The sequence below is a fragment of the Notolepis coatsorum genome (assembly GCF_963971535.1).
Source record: "Notolepis coatsorum genome assembly, chromosome: 6".
Lineage (NCBI taxonomy): Eukaryota > Metazoa > Chordata > Actinopteri > Aulopiformes > Paralepididae > Notolepis > Notolepis coatsorum.
This window is the reverse complement of record NC_140170.1, coordinates 79,118,952-79,135,871: the sequence shown is the minus strand read 5'-3', so window position 1 is coordinate 79,135,871 and position 16,920 is coordinate 79,118,952. Positions and strand designations below refer to the sequence as shown.

Sequence of the window (16,920 nt, the reverse complement as noted above, 5' to 3'; positions counted from 1 at the left end):
TCTCTCAACCGGTGCCCCGTCGATGCTGAGGGGGCTGTAGTCCTTGACCCCCGACCTCCTGAAGTCCACAATCATCTCTTTTGTTTTGCTGACGTTCAGGGAGAGGCAGTTCTCCTGACACCACTGTGACAGATTCTCTACCTCTTCCAGGTAGGCCCTCTCATCGTTGGCAGAGATCAGGCCCACCACTACTGTGTCATCAGCAAATTTTATGATTGTGTTGTTGTTCCGCTGTGCCACGTGCCTGCCTTCCCCGTTGATGTCTAGTGAGTCCTTGCCTGTATACTCCTGTCGTTTTCTTGTTTTCCTTCGTTGTTTTGTTAGTAGTAGTGTCTTTTATTGGTATTGTATATTGGATCAGTAGTAAACACCCCTTCTTCAAGCATCACTCCTCGTCTCTGCCTTCGTTCCTTCTCCCTTGTCTGCAAACTGTGTTCTCACCTTCATCATCACCCCCAACCGTAACAGGAACATGGTTAGTCTATATTAATCAACATGGTTGTGTCTGGAACATGGTTAGTCTGTATTAATCAACATGGTTCAACTTGTGTATGAAACATGGGTAGTCTTTATTAATCAACACGGTTGTGTAAGGAACATGGTTAGGTTAGTCTGTATTAATCAACATTGTTGTGTCTGGAACATGGTTTGTCAGGATTGGGGGGGGGGGGGTGTAGGACACACACGCAGACACACACAAAAAGGGGAATCTTAAAGTTACCAGAGGGGTAACCACTGGAATTGCTGAGTGATGAGAGGGTGGGGGAAAACGCAAGAATAAAATTAATAAAAATAAAAACTGTAGGAAACACAAAACACCAGTATAAAATAACTGTTTAAAAATCCCCAAATAACCACCACTGCCTAGCAGTTGAAAACAACAAGAAAAACACAGAAAGACAAAATAGAGATAAACTAAAATAAAACCCACATAAACCGTGATCCATCACAATGGTTATTATATATTAATCAACATGGTTGTGTAAGGAACATGGTTAGTCTGTATTAATCAACATTGTTGTGTCTGGAACATAACATTTACAGACATTCTATATTAATTATATTCTATATTAATCAAAAGCCCACTCGCTCGCTGTATAAATACTGCAGACAATGATCTGCTTGTGTTCGGACATGGGGGTGGATTGTGATTACGCAGATTTAAGACTAGGGAGCTAGAAGGCTAAACTACAGCCCTTCTGATTAATGTGCGGTTAAGAGCATGTCCCATAGGGGCTTTAGTTAATTAGTTTATTTAACGGGCCATGCAAAACACAACAGTTGGGCCAGAGTTAGCTGGATAGCTCATTTATATCTGTAAATAAACAAACAGTTTACAAACAGTACATGACATAAAACATCATACAAAATATACATGACAGACTCTCCATTTTTGAAAACAGTTGCTTCAATATACTGGTTTAGAGGAGGTTGTTATGTAATAGATAATCACTGAGCTGGTTGGATACAGCATGTTCAAGTGATTCAGGCCATGGTTAGACTAGTGTATTTGTGGCGTTTTTTTATACGTTTTTGAATACGTTTCATGTCCCTATTACACAGAAATGCGTTTTTTGGCGTTTTTTTGTGGATACGGCTGAAACGCCAAATTGTGTTTGCGTTTTGGAGATACGCTAAAAACCGCGCCGACAACAGCGTGTAGTCTGCACGGAGCCGTTGTTGCGAAAACGCCCATGCGCAGTAGATACCATCTGCGTGCCCTTCCGGTGACAACAGTGTGTGTGTGTGTGTGTTTGTGTTTGGGACATAGCTCCGTGTCCCAAATAGCTTCAGCTACCACGTCCATGTGTTGTCAAGTTATTGTTATAAGGACCCCAGTCCAAGCTACAACAGTCTGCATTCCCTTAACAATTGTTTGTATTGAGCCGTATTTTATTGTACCCATATGCAATATGTTAAATAAAGTTTACATCCATTCATTCTGCTAGCATTACCGATTGCATGAGCAGCTGGCTAACGTGAGCTATCAGGATTCAGACCCTGTTAGCTCAGAGCTCCTCTTTCAACTTAACAAGCATTAAACAAAATGGCCCAGTCATCTATTCACCTTTGTTTAATACACACAGCGTTCTCTCTAATGTTATCTAACTACTGATAGCTCGCGATATCATCAGTTTGGTGCTGGCTAAGTAGCGTGAGCTAACGTTAGCTTCTAGCCACAATGCTATATTGTTATAATGGCATACTCCATTGACGTTAGCATGCAGCTAACAATGCTACCGATCTTTTTTTAGACTAAACTATCCGCTCTTGGTGGTCACTTGTGTTGATGTTAGTTTTGTTTCATCAACAAATGACAGGCAGAACACACAGTGAATGTATCCGTTTTGTTTATTGCACTTTTATTAGGCTTTGCTGAAAAAGAATTGCTGCATTGGGTAACTACGCAAAAGATGGTGGCCGCCTTGTTGACATTTGCTTTGCAGGCACATTCAAGTTCTGATTGGTTGAAATTGCCTTCATGTTTGCCACCTACTGCCACCTACTGCTTTGGCAGTGTACTACATCAGTGTGCTCGGGTGACAAAAACGAAGAAAAAAACGAAAGTGTGACTCGAGGCGCACGACGTCGCGGCGAAACGCATATGACAACAATACGAAGATGAAACGAAAGGTGTAACCGCAGTCTTAGAGTGGAAGGAGAGAAGAGAGACAGGGTGATAGTTATATGACAGTGGGGTTCAGGGTTGGTTTTTTGATGAACGGTGTGACTGGCTTGTTCCCCAGGCTGTGGTGTGGAACTCCCTCTCCCCCTCCATCCGAGGCTCTGACACCTCTTCAAAACACACCTAAAAACACACCTATTCACGCTTGCCTTCACGCAACACAGCAACAGTAGCCCACCCCCTGACTCTTTTCTTTTAAGCCACAGATCCCGTTGTTTTTGTTTCTTGTTACCGTTTCTTGTTAATTTATTATTATTATTTATTATAGAGGTGGGAACCATCCCAGAGTTGAGAGAGGAGTTGATGATTGCAGTTAGGAATGGGAGGATGTCTGGTGCTATGGTCTGGAGGAGTGGGGAGGGTATCGGGTCCAGCTGGCTTGTAGTGGGAGTTCGATGTTACCAGTGTCAATGCTACTTATGTTCTTACATAATAGCATTAACTATTTATGTTCTTATTCAATGGCATTAACTATTTATGTCCCTATGACTAAATAGTTATGAATCTGAAACCTGGGTTACACTAAGAGGATGCAGACCAGAAAAATACTTTCGTCTTATTTACATCAGGGTCCTCCAGCTTTGTCCCCGACCGCCAAGAACCTAGGTTTAGTCCTTGACGACCGGCTGAACTTCTCTGGTCACATCGCCTCCACAAACCTGAACCTGCAGATTCTTCCTGGGTAATATCAGAAGGATACGCCCCTTCCTGACAAAAGAAGCCACCCTGCAGTCATTTTACCAGTCTGTAGTGGCCAGCGTCCTCTTCTATGCTGTGGCATGCTGGGGAGGCTACATCAACTCAAGGGACACCAACAAGCTCAACAAGCTGGTGAGGAAGGCTAGCTCCGTGGTGGGAGTCGAGCTACATAGACTAGAGGTGATGGCAGAGAGGGGGATGAGAAGGAAGCTGGCTGCCATCATGGAGAACCCCTACCACCCCCTCTCTACGACGAGCTAGTCAAGATGAGAAGCTTGTTCAGCCACAGACTCATACCCCCCCGACACTCAACTAACCGCCTCGGACAGTCCTTCATACCAGCGGCCATCAGGTTCCACAACAGTGGGCAGCGACTAGTGGCCTCCAGGCAGGGCCGCCTGGGAGAAATGCGAGGCCCTGTGCGAGATTTAAACGCGAGGCCCCCCCCCCCCCCCCCTCTTTCTAACACACACAGTCTGCCTATGGCGGCCTTTCTCGATGGCTAGGCTGTGCTCGCTGAGTCTGTACATAGTCAAGGATCTTCAGTCACAGTGCTCAGGTATTCTGCCACTGTGTACTCTCTGTTTAGGGCCAAATAGCATTTCAATTTCTTTCCAATGTGTCTCTCTCTCTCTCTCTCTCTTTGGATTTAAGTGTTGATCTTTGTCCTTTTGGATCTCTCATACATGCTCTCTCTCTAACACACACACACATGACAAACACACATGCTCTCTCTCTCTCTCTCTCTCTCTTTCTAACACACACAGTCTGCCTATGGCGGCCTTTCTCGATGGCTAGGCTGCCACTTTGTCCTTTTGGATCTCTCATACATGCTCTCTCTCTAACACACACACACATGACAAACACACATGCTCTCTCTCTCTCTCTCTCTCTTTCTAACACACACAGTCTGCCTATGGCGGCCTTTCTCGATGGCTAGGCTGTGCTCGCTGAGTCTGTACATACTCAGCGAGCACAGCCTAGCCATCGAGAAAGGCCGCCATAGGCAGACTGTGTGTGTTAGAAAGAGAGAGAGAGAGAGAGAGAGAGAGAGAGAGAGAGAGAGAGAGAGAGAGAGAGAGAGAGCATGTGTGTTTGTCATGTGTGTGTGTGTTAGAGAGAGAGCATGTATGAGAGATCCAAAAGGACAAAGATCAACACTTAAATCCAAAGAGAGAGAGAGAGAGAGAGAGAGACACATTGGAAATAAATTGAAATGCTATTTGGCCCTAAACAGAGAGTACACAGTGGCAGAATACCTGAGCACTGTGACTGAAGATCCTTGACTATGTACAGACTCAGCGAGCACAGCCTAGCCATCGAGAAAGGCCGCCATAGGCAGACTGTGTGTGTTAGAAAGAGAGAGAGAGAGAGAGAGAGCATGTGTGTTTGTCATGTGTGTGTGTGTTAGAGAGAGAGCATGTATGAGAGATCCAAAAGGACAAAGATCAACACTTAAATCCAAAGAGAGAGAGAGAGAGAGACACATTGGAAAGAAATTGAAATGCTATTTGGCCCTAAACAGAGAGTACACAGTGGCAGAATACCTGAGCACTGTGACTGAAGATCCTTGACTATGTACAGACTCAGCGAGCACAGCCTAGCCATCGAGAAAGGCCGCCATAGGCAGACTGTGTGTGTTAGAAAGAGAGAGAGAGAGCATGTGTGTTTGTCATGTGTGTGTGTGTTAGAGAGAGAGCATGTATGAGAGATCCAAAAGGACAAAGATCAAAACTTAAATCCAAAGAGAAGAGGGTCTATACCAGAGAAACCAAAGCAGCAAGGAGCCAATGGCCGACATCAGCTAAATAGGCTAGCCAGGTACTGTGACACCAGGCCACACACAGCTTTGGCCAACGGCCCAACGCTACCCAAGCTACACAAACGACCAAGACATTCACACACAGCACATGTCGTATCTCCAAATGTTTGAAGTAACATATGTTTTGCCTGGAAAAAAACATCGTTATTAACAAAACATTCGGGAGGGGAAGGAAGGAAGAGTGGGGTAATGTCATGACATTTTCATTAATCTTACCTGCACCAAGGAACGCAGGGCGAAAGGCCGCAACACAGGTCTCCACGTTGACGAAAGGCCTCTCGCTGTCGGGACAAAAATAAGCTATGGCCAGAGCCTTGTCATGGTGCAGGCCCGACTACATCTTCTGTCAAAGATGATGTCGTAGTCAGAGTGCCAGAACCCCCTGCTATTCTCACGGCTAATGTAAATGGTCGTAGCACAAGCTAACAGCTAACTCAAGGCTAACTGATAGCATCAAACGAACGTTCCCAGCCGAGCGCAGCCGGCAGCTAACGTCGAAGCTAAACAGCTAACTGGCTAACAGTTAGCTCAACCAGGCTATCGCTAACCATTAGCTAACGCAGAAGCAAGCTATGCGGCTACATACAGGTGCTGACACCAGGCCATACACCGTTAGCTACTAGTAGTACTACAACAGCTAGTCGGCCAGTTTAGCTCCAGAGAGAGAGAGAGAGAGAGAGAGAGAGAGAGAGCGATGTCCACGGCGGGAATAGAATAGAGTTAATAGAATAGGTTAAAAACTCACCAAACGTCCAAGAGGATGGAGACAACCGCGTGGAGTTGACGAAGTTCATCTGCCAAACGACCATCCTCTTCATCTTGGCTGCATGTCTCTAGGTTAGCTAACGCTAGTTAGCCTTTAGCTAAGCTAGCTACTAGCCGACATCATCATGGCTATATCCCGACTGCATCATGACAAGGCTCCGGCCATTTGTCCCGCCTTTCGTCAACGTTCCTTGGTGACCGACCGACTGATAATGACCGACCTCTTCGAGTTGGCTGGCATAACTAAGCATAATAGTCAAAAGCTGCACGCGCGAAATAGTCAAACGCAGCTGACTCACGCCAGCGTACTACACATGATGTAAGTAACCACTCCGCTCCCTTCGTTGAAACCAATAGTATGTCTGCTGCAGAGCCCCATAGCTCCCTTCGTTGAAACCAATAGTATGTCACTGCAGACCCAGGAACAAGTCAGACACATTCTACAAACGTGTCTAATGTGAAATATATAAGCATATAAGCAAAACTAGATTTTAGGTCTGTGATGAAAAAGGGCCTCGCGGGAAGGGGGGCCTCGCAAAAATAAAAAATTTAAATAAAAAAAATAAATAAAAAATCTTTTTTATTTTATTTTTTATTTTGCGAGGCCCCCCTTCCCGCGAGGCCCTGTGCGACCGCACTGCTCGCACACCCCCTGAGGCGGCCCTGCCTCCAGGCTCCACAACAGGGGACAGCGACTGCTGCCAGACATTGACCTAGGACTAATAGGAACCCAAGGAGGACAATAACACTACCTTAGGCATACTGCACCTTATGTGGATACTGTGGTACTGTGAATAATGTATATTTCAGTGGATACTGTGATACTGTGAATAATGTATATTTCAGTAGATAGTAAATTATAACACTACCTTATGCATACTGCACCTTATGTGACACTGTGAATACTGTGAATATATTTTTCAGTTAGTTAGATAGTAAATTATATTGACCTATTTGTTTACACTGCTTGTGTTGTTTTTACTACCTGTACCCCCCCCCCCCCCTTCCCCCATGCTGCTATGATGCCTGAATTTCCCCAAGGGAATCAATAAAGGAATATCTTATCTTATCAAATCCTCCTGCAATCAAGTCATGTCTCACCTCGACTACTGCAATGCACTTCTAGCTGGTTTATCGGCTATCACCACCAAGCCACTTCAACTCATACAGAACGCAGCAGCCTGCCTGATCTCCAACCCACCAAAGTCAGCCCATATTACCCCACTTCTTACAGAGCTACACTGGCTTCCCATTGCCACATGAATACGCTCCTTGATCAATGATCTGGCATACCATGCAGCGAAAAGAACGGCTCCCTCCTACCTCCGGTCAATGGTGAGCTCCAAGGGGGTCATCAAAGAGAAGCAGGCTATTCTGCCGTCGACTAAAAACACACTTCTTCCATCAATATCTGAAATGAAGAAAAATAATACCAACTGTCTGTGGGACGTTTACATTTATTATTATATAAACATGTAATAAATAACAAAACCTTCGTACTGTCTTTTACTAGTATGTACTCTGCTACTTAGCGATCTACTTTGCCTACATTACTAGTACCTAACTACCTACTATGCTAATATGTCTTTACTACTATGCACTCAAGACTGTAGCACTCAAGTTCAACACGAACAATGTTACTGACCCTTAGCTGCCAGAGTTGTACCCTTCCTGCTGACTTGTTGTGCAGAACTTGTAAGTCGCTTTGGAAAATAGTGTCAAATATGTGACTAAATGTAAATGTAAATTAATGTCCGTGGGTACAATGGCAACACTAAAAATTAGCAATTCAAAGCATTAGAAGATAGAATGTAGAATAAATATTACTCTCGATCTCTTCATGGGTACATTTTCAGAAATACCCGTTCAACAATTAAAATGTGCTTGTTTGACTGGCAGTACTCAACCCACCTGCGGGCGCCCCAGTGGTGAACCACATAACACGCTGAGTCGCGGCACGGCCGACCCGGGTAACGGGTTCGATTCCCGGACCCGTCGTTATTTGCCGAATGTCTTCCCCCCACTCTGTCTCCCGTTCCTCCTCTCTCTCTCTCTACTGGACTGCCAGTAGTAAAAAGCGATAAACGCTAAAAAAAATCTTTAAAAAAACACCTGCTCCTGTATGTTTAAAAAAGAACCCACCTGTTCCTGTATGTTTAAAAAAGAACCCACCTGCTCAAGTATGTTTCAAAAAGAACCCACCTGTTCCTGTATGTTTATAAAAAAAAAAAAAAAAAAAAAAAAAAAAACCTGCTGCTGTATGTTTCAAAAAGAACCCACCTGTTCCTGTATGTTTAAACAAGAACCCACCAGCCCCTGTGCTGTACGTGTTAAAAAAAAAGAACCCACCAGCCCCTGTACGTTTCTAAAAGAACCCACCAGCCCCTGTACATTTACAAAAGAACCCACCAGCCCGGCAGCCCATGTACGTGTTAAAAAAGAACCCACCAGCCCATGTACGTTTCTAAAAGAACCCACCAGCCCGGCGGCAGCCCCTGTACGTGTTAAAAAAATAACCCACCAGCCCCTGTACGTTTCTAAAAGAACTCACCAGCCCCTGTACGTGTTAAAAAAGAACCCACCAGGCTGTCCCGCTCCTTTACGTTTAAAAAAGGACCCACTGTAATGTGTATCTCCGCCCCTCTCCCACACTTCTGGTTCAACCCTCGTTGCCCTGTTGAATAAGCTCCGCCTTCAAGCCGCTCATTCTGACTCTCTTTCTCACTCTCTCTCTCCCCCCCCCCCTCTCTCTCTCCCCCCTCTCTCTCTCCCTCTCTCTCTCCCCTGTCTACAAAGACACTCTAAAAAGCTCTCCACATGGGCACTCTTCGCTTAGAGCACGGGAGGACATTTGGCCGGGAGAGACTCAGGGACGAGAACTCGTTGCTGCCGCCGCCGCCGAAAGGAACCACCGGACAAAGTCTTCAGCCGCCGGGACTAAATGGAGACATAGATCACGGAGCAGCGCACACTTCTGAACAGCAGCTTCCTTCCTCAGGTACTCATGTGCTCATCCCTTTACACCACACCTTTCTCTTTGTTTTAGTATTCACGTGTCCTCTTACTAGGTTGATTATAACGTGTGGCCTCTTTTTAACAGCCAAATGGCATCTCTCCATAGTTGGGAGACAGTGCTTCAGTGGGTTGCATGGTTGATTAGCACTTGGAGCAGGAGAATGTAGGCCAAAGGTTACCCGGCTGAGTGCTCAGCTCTCTGATGCGTCCTATTTCTCCCCTTTTTAGTCTGTAATTATGTTTTTATGTATATATATATATATACACCTCATATTACATGCTATTTAAAGCCATGCCTTTTCTCCATAGAAAGTCAATTAAGAAGTGTCACGTTTATTATAAATCTACAACGCCTGTAAGTGTAAGAGTAATAGAGAATGTGTTGCCTAGAGACTAGAGTAGAATGGACTGAATAGATTTCGGTCTCCTGGATGGAGACCAAAAAGAGATTGATTGATTGAAAACTTTATTAACATATTGCAGAATGGGTACAGTACAGCTCAATACACACAATTGTTAAGGGGATGCAGACCAGAGAAAGACTTTCGTCTTGTTTACATCAGGGTCCCCCATTTTCAATTCATCATAACATATATGACATACACGACATACAGATAGACAGTACTGCTACATCTATACATTTATGACATACCAGACAGTGTTTACTTTGGATGGTGAACTTAAGACATCACAGCTAAAAAAAAAAGATTTACCAAGCGGCTTGCTTCTTTATAAACATAGACTTGGAACAGAGCAAGACACCACAGTCCAAACGCAAACTGATACGCCACAGGAGTGACCACGGGTATAACAACACAACCTGTGTATTGTATGCTCATATTGAGTAGCATCCTAGCATGGGGGGATGCTAGGATGCTGAGAATACAGGTTGTGTTGTTATGCCCGTGGTCACTCTTCTGGTCTGAATGAAATGAACACTTTATTTAACAGATTGCAGAATGGGTACAATACAGTACGGCTCAATATACACACAATTGTTAAGGGGATGCAGACCAGAGAAAGACGTTTGTCTTGTTTACATCAGGGTCCCTCATTTTCAGTCTAATCATGTATGGCGGAGTCGGACCCGTCGTCGTCACCTTGAGCTGCAGAATGGGTATGAATGATATGTACATGTGAGTGAGAGCGTGCAAGGGGCTTTTCAGGGGATACCGGTCCATGTTCTGTGACAGAACGGATAGAACGGGAAAGAAAATCTGATATTCTGTGGATCCTGTTTTATTATTATTTATTTTTTTACATACATTTTTTTCAAATGTTACATAGGTTCTATTGGTTTCTGTTTTTTGACAGAGTAGTTCACATATAATTTAATACAGGATGGATTCTATGGACCATATAGAAATGGCATATATCCTTTGAACCTGTCGACATATTTTCACTATGAAAACTCCAACACTTTGGGAAATTAGCTTATTTAACATCTTCCCTGGAGTTAGACAAGAAGATACATACCTTTTTTGTCTCTGCGTGCATTTAGCTTTGGGAACAGTCGCTCCGTTAGCGTAGCTTAGCTTCATCACTGGGGGAGGACAGGAGCCTGACGTTCCCTTACAGTGTATACAGTCACCAAATACACTCCAAATACAACTCCAAAACGTTCATGTAAACATGTTGTGACCTGTGTATTCACCACATGGAGAAATAAAAAATAATTGAATTAGACAATTACGTTTTATAAGCAAATATACTCTGAATTTTTTTTTGCCTAAGCACTCGTCTCTGCGCGCAGCCAGTTATTTCTAGGTGAAGCCGTGTTTGTGGACATTAGTTGTAACGTTAGTTTAGGTTCGTGTTAACGTTAGATAATGTACAAAATAAATGTTTTCCGCTGCTATAAACGTCACACTTTTATTTTGAAAACCCCAGAAAGGAAGTCATTATATTTGCTTTACCATCCTGTTCTGTGTTAGCTCCGGTTAGCTCCGAGTGTGCAGTAGTTAGTATTATATTATCAATACCAGCCATTGGATTACTGTTTTCTAAATTGGGGAGGCTTTTAATCGTCAAGGTAAGAGGATTTTAAGTCATGGTATCCATAAACTTCAATCGGTTTGGATCCTTTGAATTAATGAGAGTGTCCACAAACACGGCTTCACGTAGAAATAACTGGCTGCACGCAGAGACGAGTGCTTAGGCAAAAAATTGTTCAGAGTATATTTGCTTAGAAAACGTAATTGTCTAATTCAATAATTTTTTATTTCTCCACGTGGTAAATACACAGGTCACAACATGTTTACATGAACGTTTTGGAGTTGTATTTGGAGTGTATTTGGTGACTGTATACACTGTAAGGGAACGTCAGGCTCCTGTCCTCCCCCACTTCCAGTGATGAAGCTAAGCTATGCTAACGGAGCGACTGTTCCCAAAGCTAAATGCACGCACAGAGACAAAAAAGGTATGTATCTTCTTGTCTAACTCCAGGGAAGATGTTAAATAAGCTAATTTCTAGGGATGCCCCGATCACGTTTTTTGCCACCGATACCGCGAGCCATATCGGCCGATACCGATAGTTTTTGATAAATTTTTTTTTTTAATTATTTTATATAATTTAATTTAATTTACATTTTTATAAAATATATCTATTATATAATTAGACTTGTACTTGTATTATCTGCGAGACATCGCCACCACGCAACAAGCTCCACTGTCTGTGTGTACTCGAGTAGCCTCCAGCTACGGCCAGGATTCTCCCGAGCTGCAGCTGGACCCTATACTCGAGTAGCCTGCAGCTAACTTCATTAGACGGCCGACGTACGGCTCTCTTGTCCATTAATGGATATATAATGGATATTTTATTTATCTGCCACCGTGGTGTAATGGTTAGTCCTCATACCTCTCACGCGGACGACCCGCGTTCGAATCCCCCCTTTTTCTATTTTTTTTTTTTGCGATGTAAATGCTTCAATCTGGTGAACTTTGAGAGCTATATAAAGAATGACATCCTCAATGCATGTAGATTTATAATATTTTAACTTAAAACTAGGCTACTTTTGCGTATACAGTCATTAATATTATATTCCAAAAAAAATTATATTAGACACGCGGGGTTTCGAACTCAGGTCGTCCGCTTGACAGGAATGAGCACTAATCATTACACCACTGTGCCAGACAAAATATATCCATTATATATCCATCAATGGACAAGAGACCCGTGTTTCTAAACAAGATTACAAACATCACAAAACAAACTGGTCAGACTACTGTTACTGTTAGAGACTGTGCTAGACGGCATAAGCGTGGCGCGATGTGAAAGGCGAAGTGAACTCCAGCGTCGCGCCACTGGTAACGCAGTGGGAAAAGTGATTAAACAGCTCTGCACTCAGAAGATGTGGCTGGCGCGACAATGCTGCTGCGGCGTTGAAGTGGGAAAGCGGCAGTGAAACACAGCAGCCTCTGGCGTTGCCGCGTCTGGGGCTGCCGCGGGGCAGGGCCGCGGTGTGTCACGTGGCCGTCGCGGCCAGTCAGGGCAACCCCGGAAATCAAATCTGTTGCGGAAGTGATACACGCGTCCCGTCCCACTAGACTAGACCCGTGTTTACATGTGTGCGGGAGGGGCTGGAGGGAGGAGCAGACGCCGCACCACTGTGTGCAGCTCCCGGTGTCTGAGACAGAACTCAGCGAGTGAGATCGGTTTTGACGATCGGCGAAAATAAAGCATTATCACCGATCACCGATCGCATATTTATACTGATTATCGGCCAATAACGATCGGTGGCCGATCGATCGGGGCATCCCTACTAATTTCCCAAAATGTTGGAGTTTTCCTTTAAGCTATGGAGGTAATTTCTGCTGCACCTCCTCCTCTTAATCAAATAGTACCAATAACTCCAAAAGAACAATCTCGTGTTCAAGATTAGACGGCTCTTTGATGCCCTAATTCTACAGTTTATCTACCTTGTTATTTCCAATACTCTGGGGCAGACGTCTAGCCTAATGGTTAGAGAAGCGAGGCTGGGACAGATGTCATTAGTTCAGACCCAAGTCAAGTCAAGTCAAGAGTTTTATTTGTCACGGCATACGAGTATACAATGAAATGCGGGTGGTCTTGCCCGCAACAATGTGCAATACAGTGGTACAACATATAACCCTCAGACTGGCAGGGGAAATCGTGGGGAAATCTATCCTTTAAAAAAAAGGGTGATTATCGGTCACATCCAACTATCGGCTCAGCTCTGTATAAAGAGCTCTCCGTCAGTCAATTTGAAGTCCCATCACCTCTGATTAGAGTTTTTGTGAGAGTGCAAGCCTTCTAACAATTGAGGCTTTTAAAGAGGTATTTCACTTTAGTAAAGCTTGTAAAAATTCAGCAGTCTCATATCTAAATTCTAAGGTCATCTACAAGTAAGACCGAGGCTACTACTGTCCCTGTCGTCTGCTGTGAACACCAGGGCCCTCATTTATCAACGTGGCGTACGCACAGATATGTGCGTAACCCGTGCGTACGATCATTTCTAAGCAAAGTGTGGGATTTATCAATTTGAACTTGTGCTTGACTTTGTGCGTATATTTAAGCATAGGTCGGACCATGCGTACCTGGCGCCCAGCGGTAGAATATGGGGACTGCAGATGGACGGCATAGCTCTCATCAGTTGCATGCATTAGTTTCAACGCGGAAATAAGCTTGACTGACGTGTTATGTATGACCCCCGTAATTCATTATAGTTCATTGTGAAATAGCGATAGTAGTGTAATTATTGTCAAACCCTAAATAGCATGTGGAATAGGTCTTTCTCTCCGAATGAATGCAGCATAATGGTTTATATATAGCGTTATCGGATGCACTGACTGCGCTCGCAGGAACTGTTTTCAGAGATAGCATCAGATAGGGATGAATGAATGAATGAGGGGCAGTCTAATTGCAGAGAGAACATAATATTAACTAGAGTCCACTACCCGAGACACCTCCTTCATTTGTACTGCAATTTGGGACCCAAATTGGAGCTATAAACTTAAAAGCTTTTCCGTGCTTATTTGAGAAGGGTCCAGCTGCAGAGCCGGAGAGAGAGACAACAGAGAGACAGATAGACACTGTTCCAGTGTGTGTGTGTGTGTGTGTGTGTGTGTGTGTGTGTGACTACTAGTCGCCTAGTAGAGACCCCCCCCCCCCCCCCTCTGGACCACCTCCTAGTAGAGACTGTACGACCGGCTGCGATGAGGAGGGGGAATTGCAACCACCGCAAGCTAAACTTAACCCTTTCACTGCAGTACACGGCTGTAACCAGAAAAGTCAAGTCATTAATCCTCATCTTCGTCTTCTTCCTAGAGAAGTCTCTACTAGGAGGTGGTCCAGGGGGGGGGGGTCTCTACTAGGAGGTGGTCCAGAGGGGGGGGGGCTGAGTCTCTACTAGGAGACGTCGCACGCACACACACACACACACACACACACACACACACACACACACACACACACACACACACACACACATCTGTGGAACAGTGTCTGTCAAATCAAATCAAATTTATTTATAAGGTCTGTCTGTCTGTCTCTCTGCTGTCTGTCTCTCTGCTGTCTCTCTCAAAATAGTATAAGTGCTATCTTGGCCCTGAGAGCGTTGCTCTCCGGCTCTGCAGCTGGACCCTTCTCAAATCAGCACGAAAAAAGCTATAAGCTTATAAAACGATTTAATATGCTAAACTTCTTTTTAAATTCTTTAATTCACATTTGTTTATTTCATAAAGATTTTCCCGACATAATGCTACCTGCCCCGACCAGATCCGTGACTCTGTTGCGATACAGATTAATTATCTACTCAAAAAGCTTAAAAAATGATTTAATATGCTAAACTTAATTTTAAATTATTTAATTCACATTTGTTTATTTCATAAAGATTTTCCCGACATAATGCTACCTGCCCCGACCAGATCCATGACTCTGTTGCGATACAGATGAATTATCTACCCAGAATAGTATATAAAGTGGCTATCTTTTATGCTGTAGATCACTGCTGGTACGTGCGTGCAGAACCTTTATTTCAGCGGGGACTGTACGTATTTATTTGACGTTACTGTTAGGGGTGGGAATCACCAGTTTCATCATGATACGATACGATATCGATTCTTTGGACAACGATACGATATTTGCCGATATCACAAAGTCTCTCACGATACAATACGATACGATTAGATTCAGGTGCCTGCGATCGATATGAGATGATATCATATGCCAATTTAACACAATCAGTAACATTTAGATCAACAAAAAAAAGGTAATGAAAATATCATTTGACATTTGTATTTTTGAGCTCTTCCAGACATTTAAAGGAAAATCAATCTATTGTTTTGAATACAAATAGACCTCCTGTTCACTGTAAAGTGCCACGTTTTTATATATTGAGCTTTAAACTTTAAGCTACATTTTTTGGAACTCAAAACTCACAACCTCCCTCTCCCAAACCGTTCCTACAACAATTTGTTGATGTTGCATGATCATGTATAGGCCTACATTTATTATGTATTATATTGTTTATGTTTAAATAACATTTAAACATCAAACTCCTCTGACCTCATCTGGTCTTTCCAAAGACGCGCGCACACACACACACAGAAAGGGAGAATGCTATGCTGTAACGTCTACACACACGGAGCTACTGCTGTTGTTCTTGGGCGGATATGAGACTCGCCACAGGATTTTCAAAATAAGATTATCGATATGAATCGATCTTATTACATCACATCGATCCGATTCGATTGTTGATAATTACATCGATGTATCGATCTGGATCGATGTATCGTCCCACCCCTAGTTACTGTACAATATATGTGTGTATTAAAAGACGGAGCTGTCGGGCGGTTAGGTGGCGTAGCGGAGATTGCGTTCGTCACCAACCCCGGAGCTGTGAGCTGGATTCGCCACAGCTCCGGGGTTGTCACCAGCTTGGCTGGCCATTCACACTAATACAATTGGCTGTATTATAGGGTGGGAGAAGCTGGCGGGGTGGGTACAGTTCGGTCGGGGCGCCTGCTAAGCGCGGATAGGACCTGAGTGGGATAGTGTGATCCTTCCACACGCTACGCCCTCTCGGGCAGGATCCGCGCTGCCAGGTGAAAAGAAGCGGTTGATTGGCTGGACGTGTGTCGGAGGAAGCATGTGATAGCCTCCACTCTCCCAGATGATCTGACTGTGGGGGGTAAGTGCGCAGTGACCAGGAAGGGGATTGGGAATTGGCATACGACTAACATTGAGATGGGAGAAAATCGGAGGAAAATGGAGGGGGAAAAATATCAAAAAAAAAAGAAAAAAAAAAGACGGAGCTGTCTTTTATTGTAATATAATAATTATTAATATTAAAAATAAATGAAGAAAGGCATTCTTATTCCAGCATGCATTAATGACACCAACGGGCAACGGCAAAACGGTGGTTAATGGTCTTTATTAGTGTTTGCGGTGTCCAGGCAGCAATGGTCTTTTAGGAAGTTAATAGATATAATATCCGACGTCACCATGTACAACACGCTTCCCTCGGCTTAGTCCACTTTTCCACATTTCATGGGGGTGGCCCATTACCGTATATGGTTAATCGGGGCGGTTCTGGTATGCAAATACTTAAAACAGTGCACGAGCTCCAGCTTAGGAGCAAGGTGATATTTATCAAGACAGGTGTGCGTAGGACCTGTGTACGCACGTGTGATGAATCCCGTTTCTTTTGTGCGTGCACACATTCTAAATTCTGTGCTTACGTATGAAAATAGAACACTTTCTAAGAAAACTTGATGAATGAGGGCCCAGGTGTCTTCCTAGGTGTCAGGCCCCTCGTTCACTTTAATTCATTTTGAGGACCTAGTCTAAATATCATACTTCTGAAGTATGACCAGTCTGAGTCAAGGGTACATGTTTGTTTTGGCATTTGAGTCAGTTTACATATTGATTAACTTTGGATAGGCCTGCCGTGATGAGCAATAAATCGATGAA

At 43.9% G+C, this 16,920-nt stretch overlaps 1 protein-coding gene across 1 annotated transcript in view; it reads left to right on the top strand.

Moving 5' to 3' along the window:
* The first annotated feature begins 8,727 nt into the window (after positions 1 to 8,727).
* Positions 8,728 to 16,920, top strand: part of LOC311231108 (sodium- and chloride-dependent GABA transporter 2-like) — a 52,945-nt gene continuing 44,752 nt past the window's right edge. The window contains exon 1 of the mRNA XM_084317599.1: positions 8,728 to 8,970. The gene's annotated coding sequence lies outside the window, so the exon portion shown is untranslated. The remainder of the gene's footprint in view (positions 8,971 to 16,920) is intronic.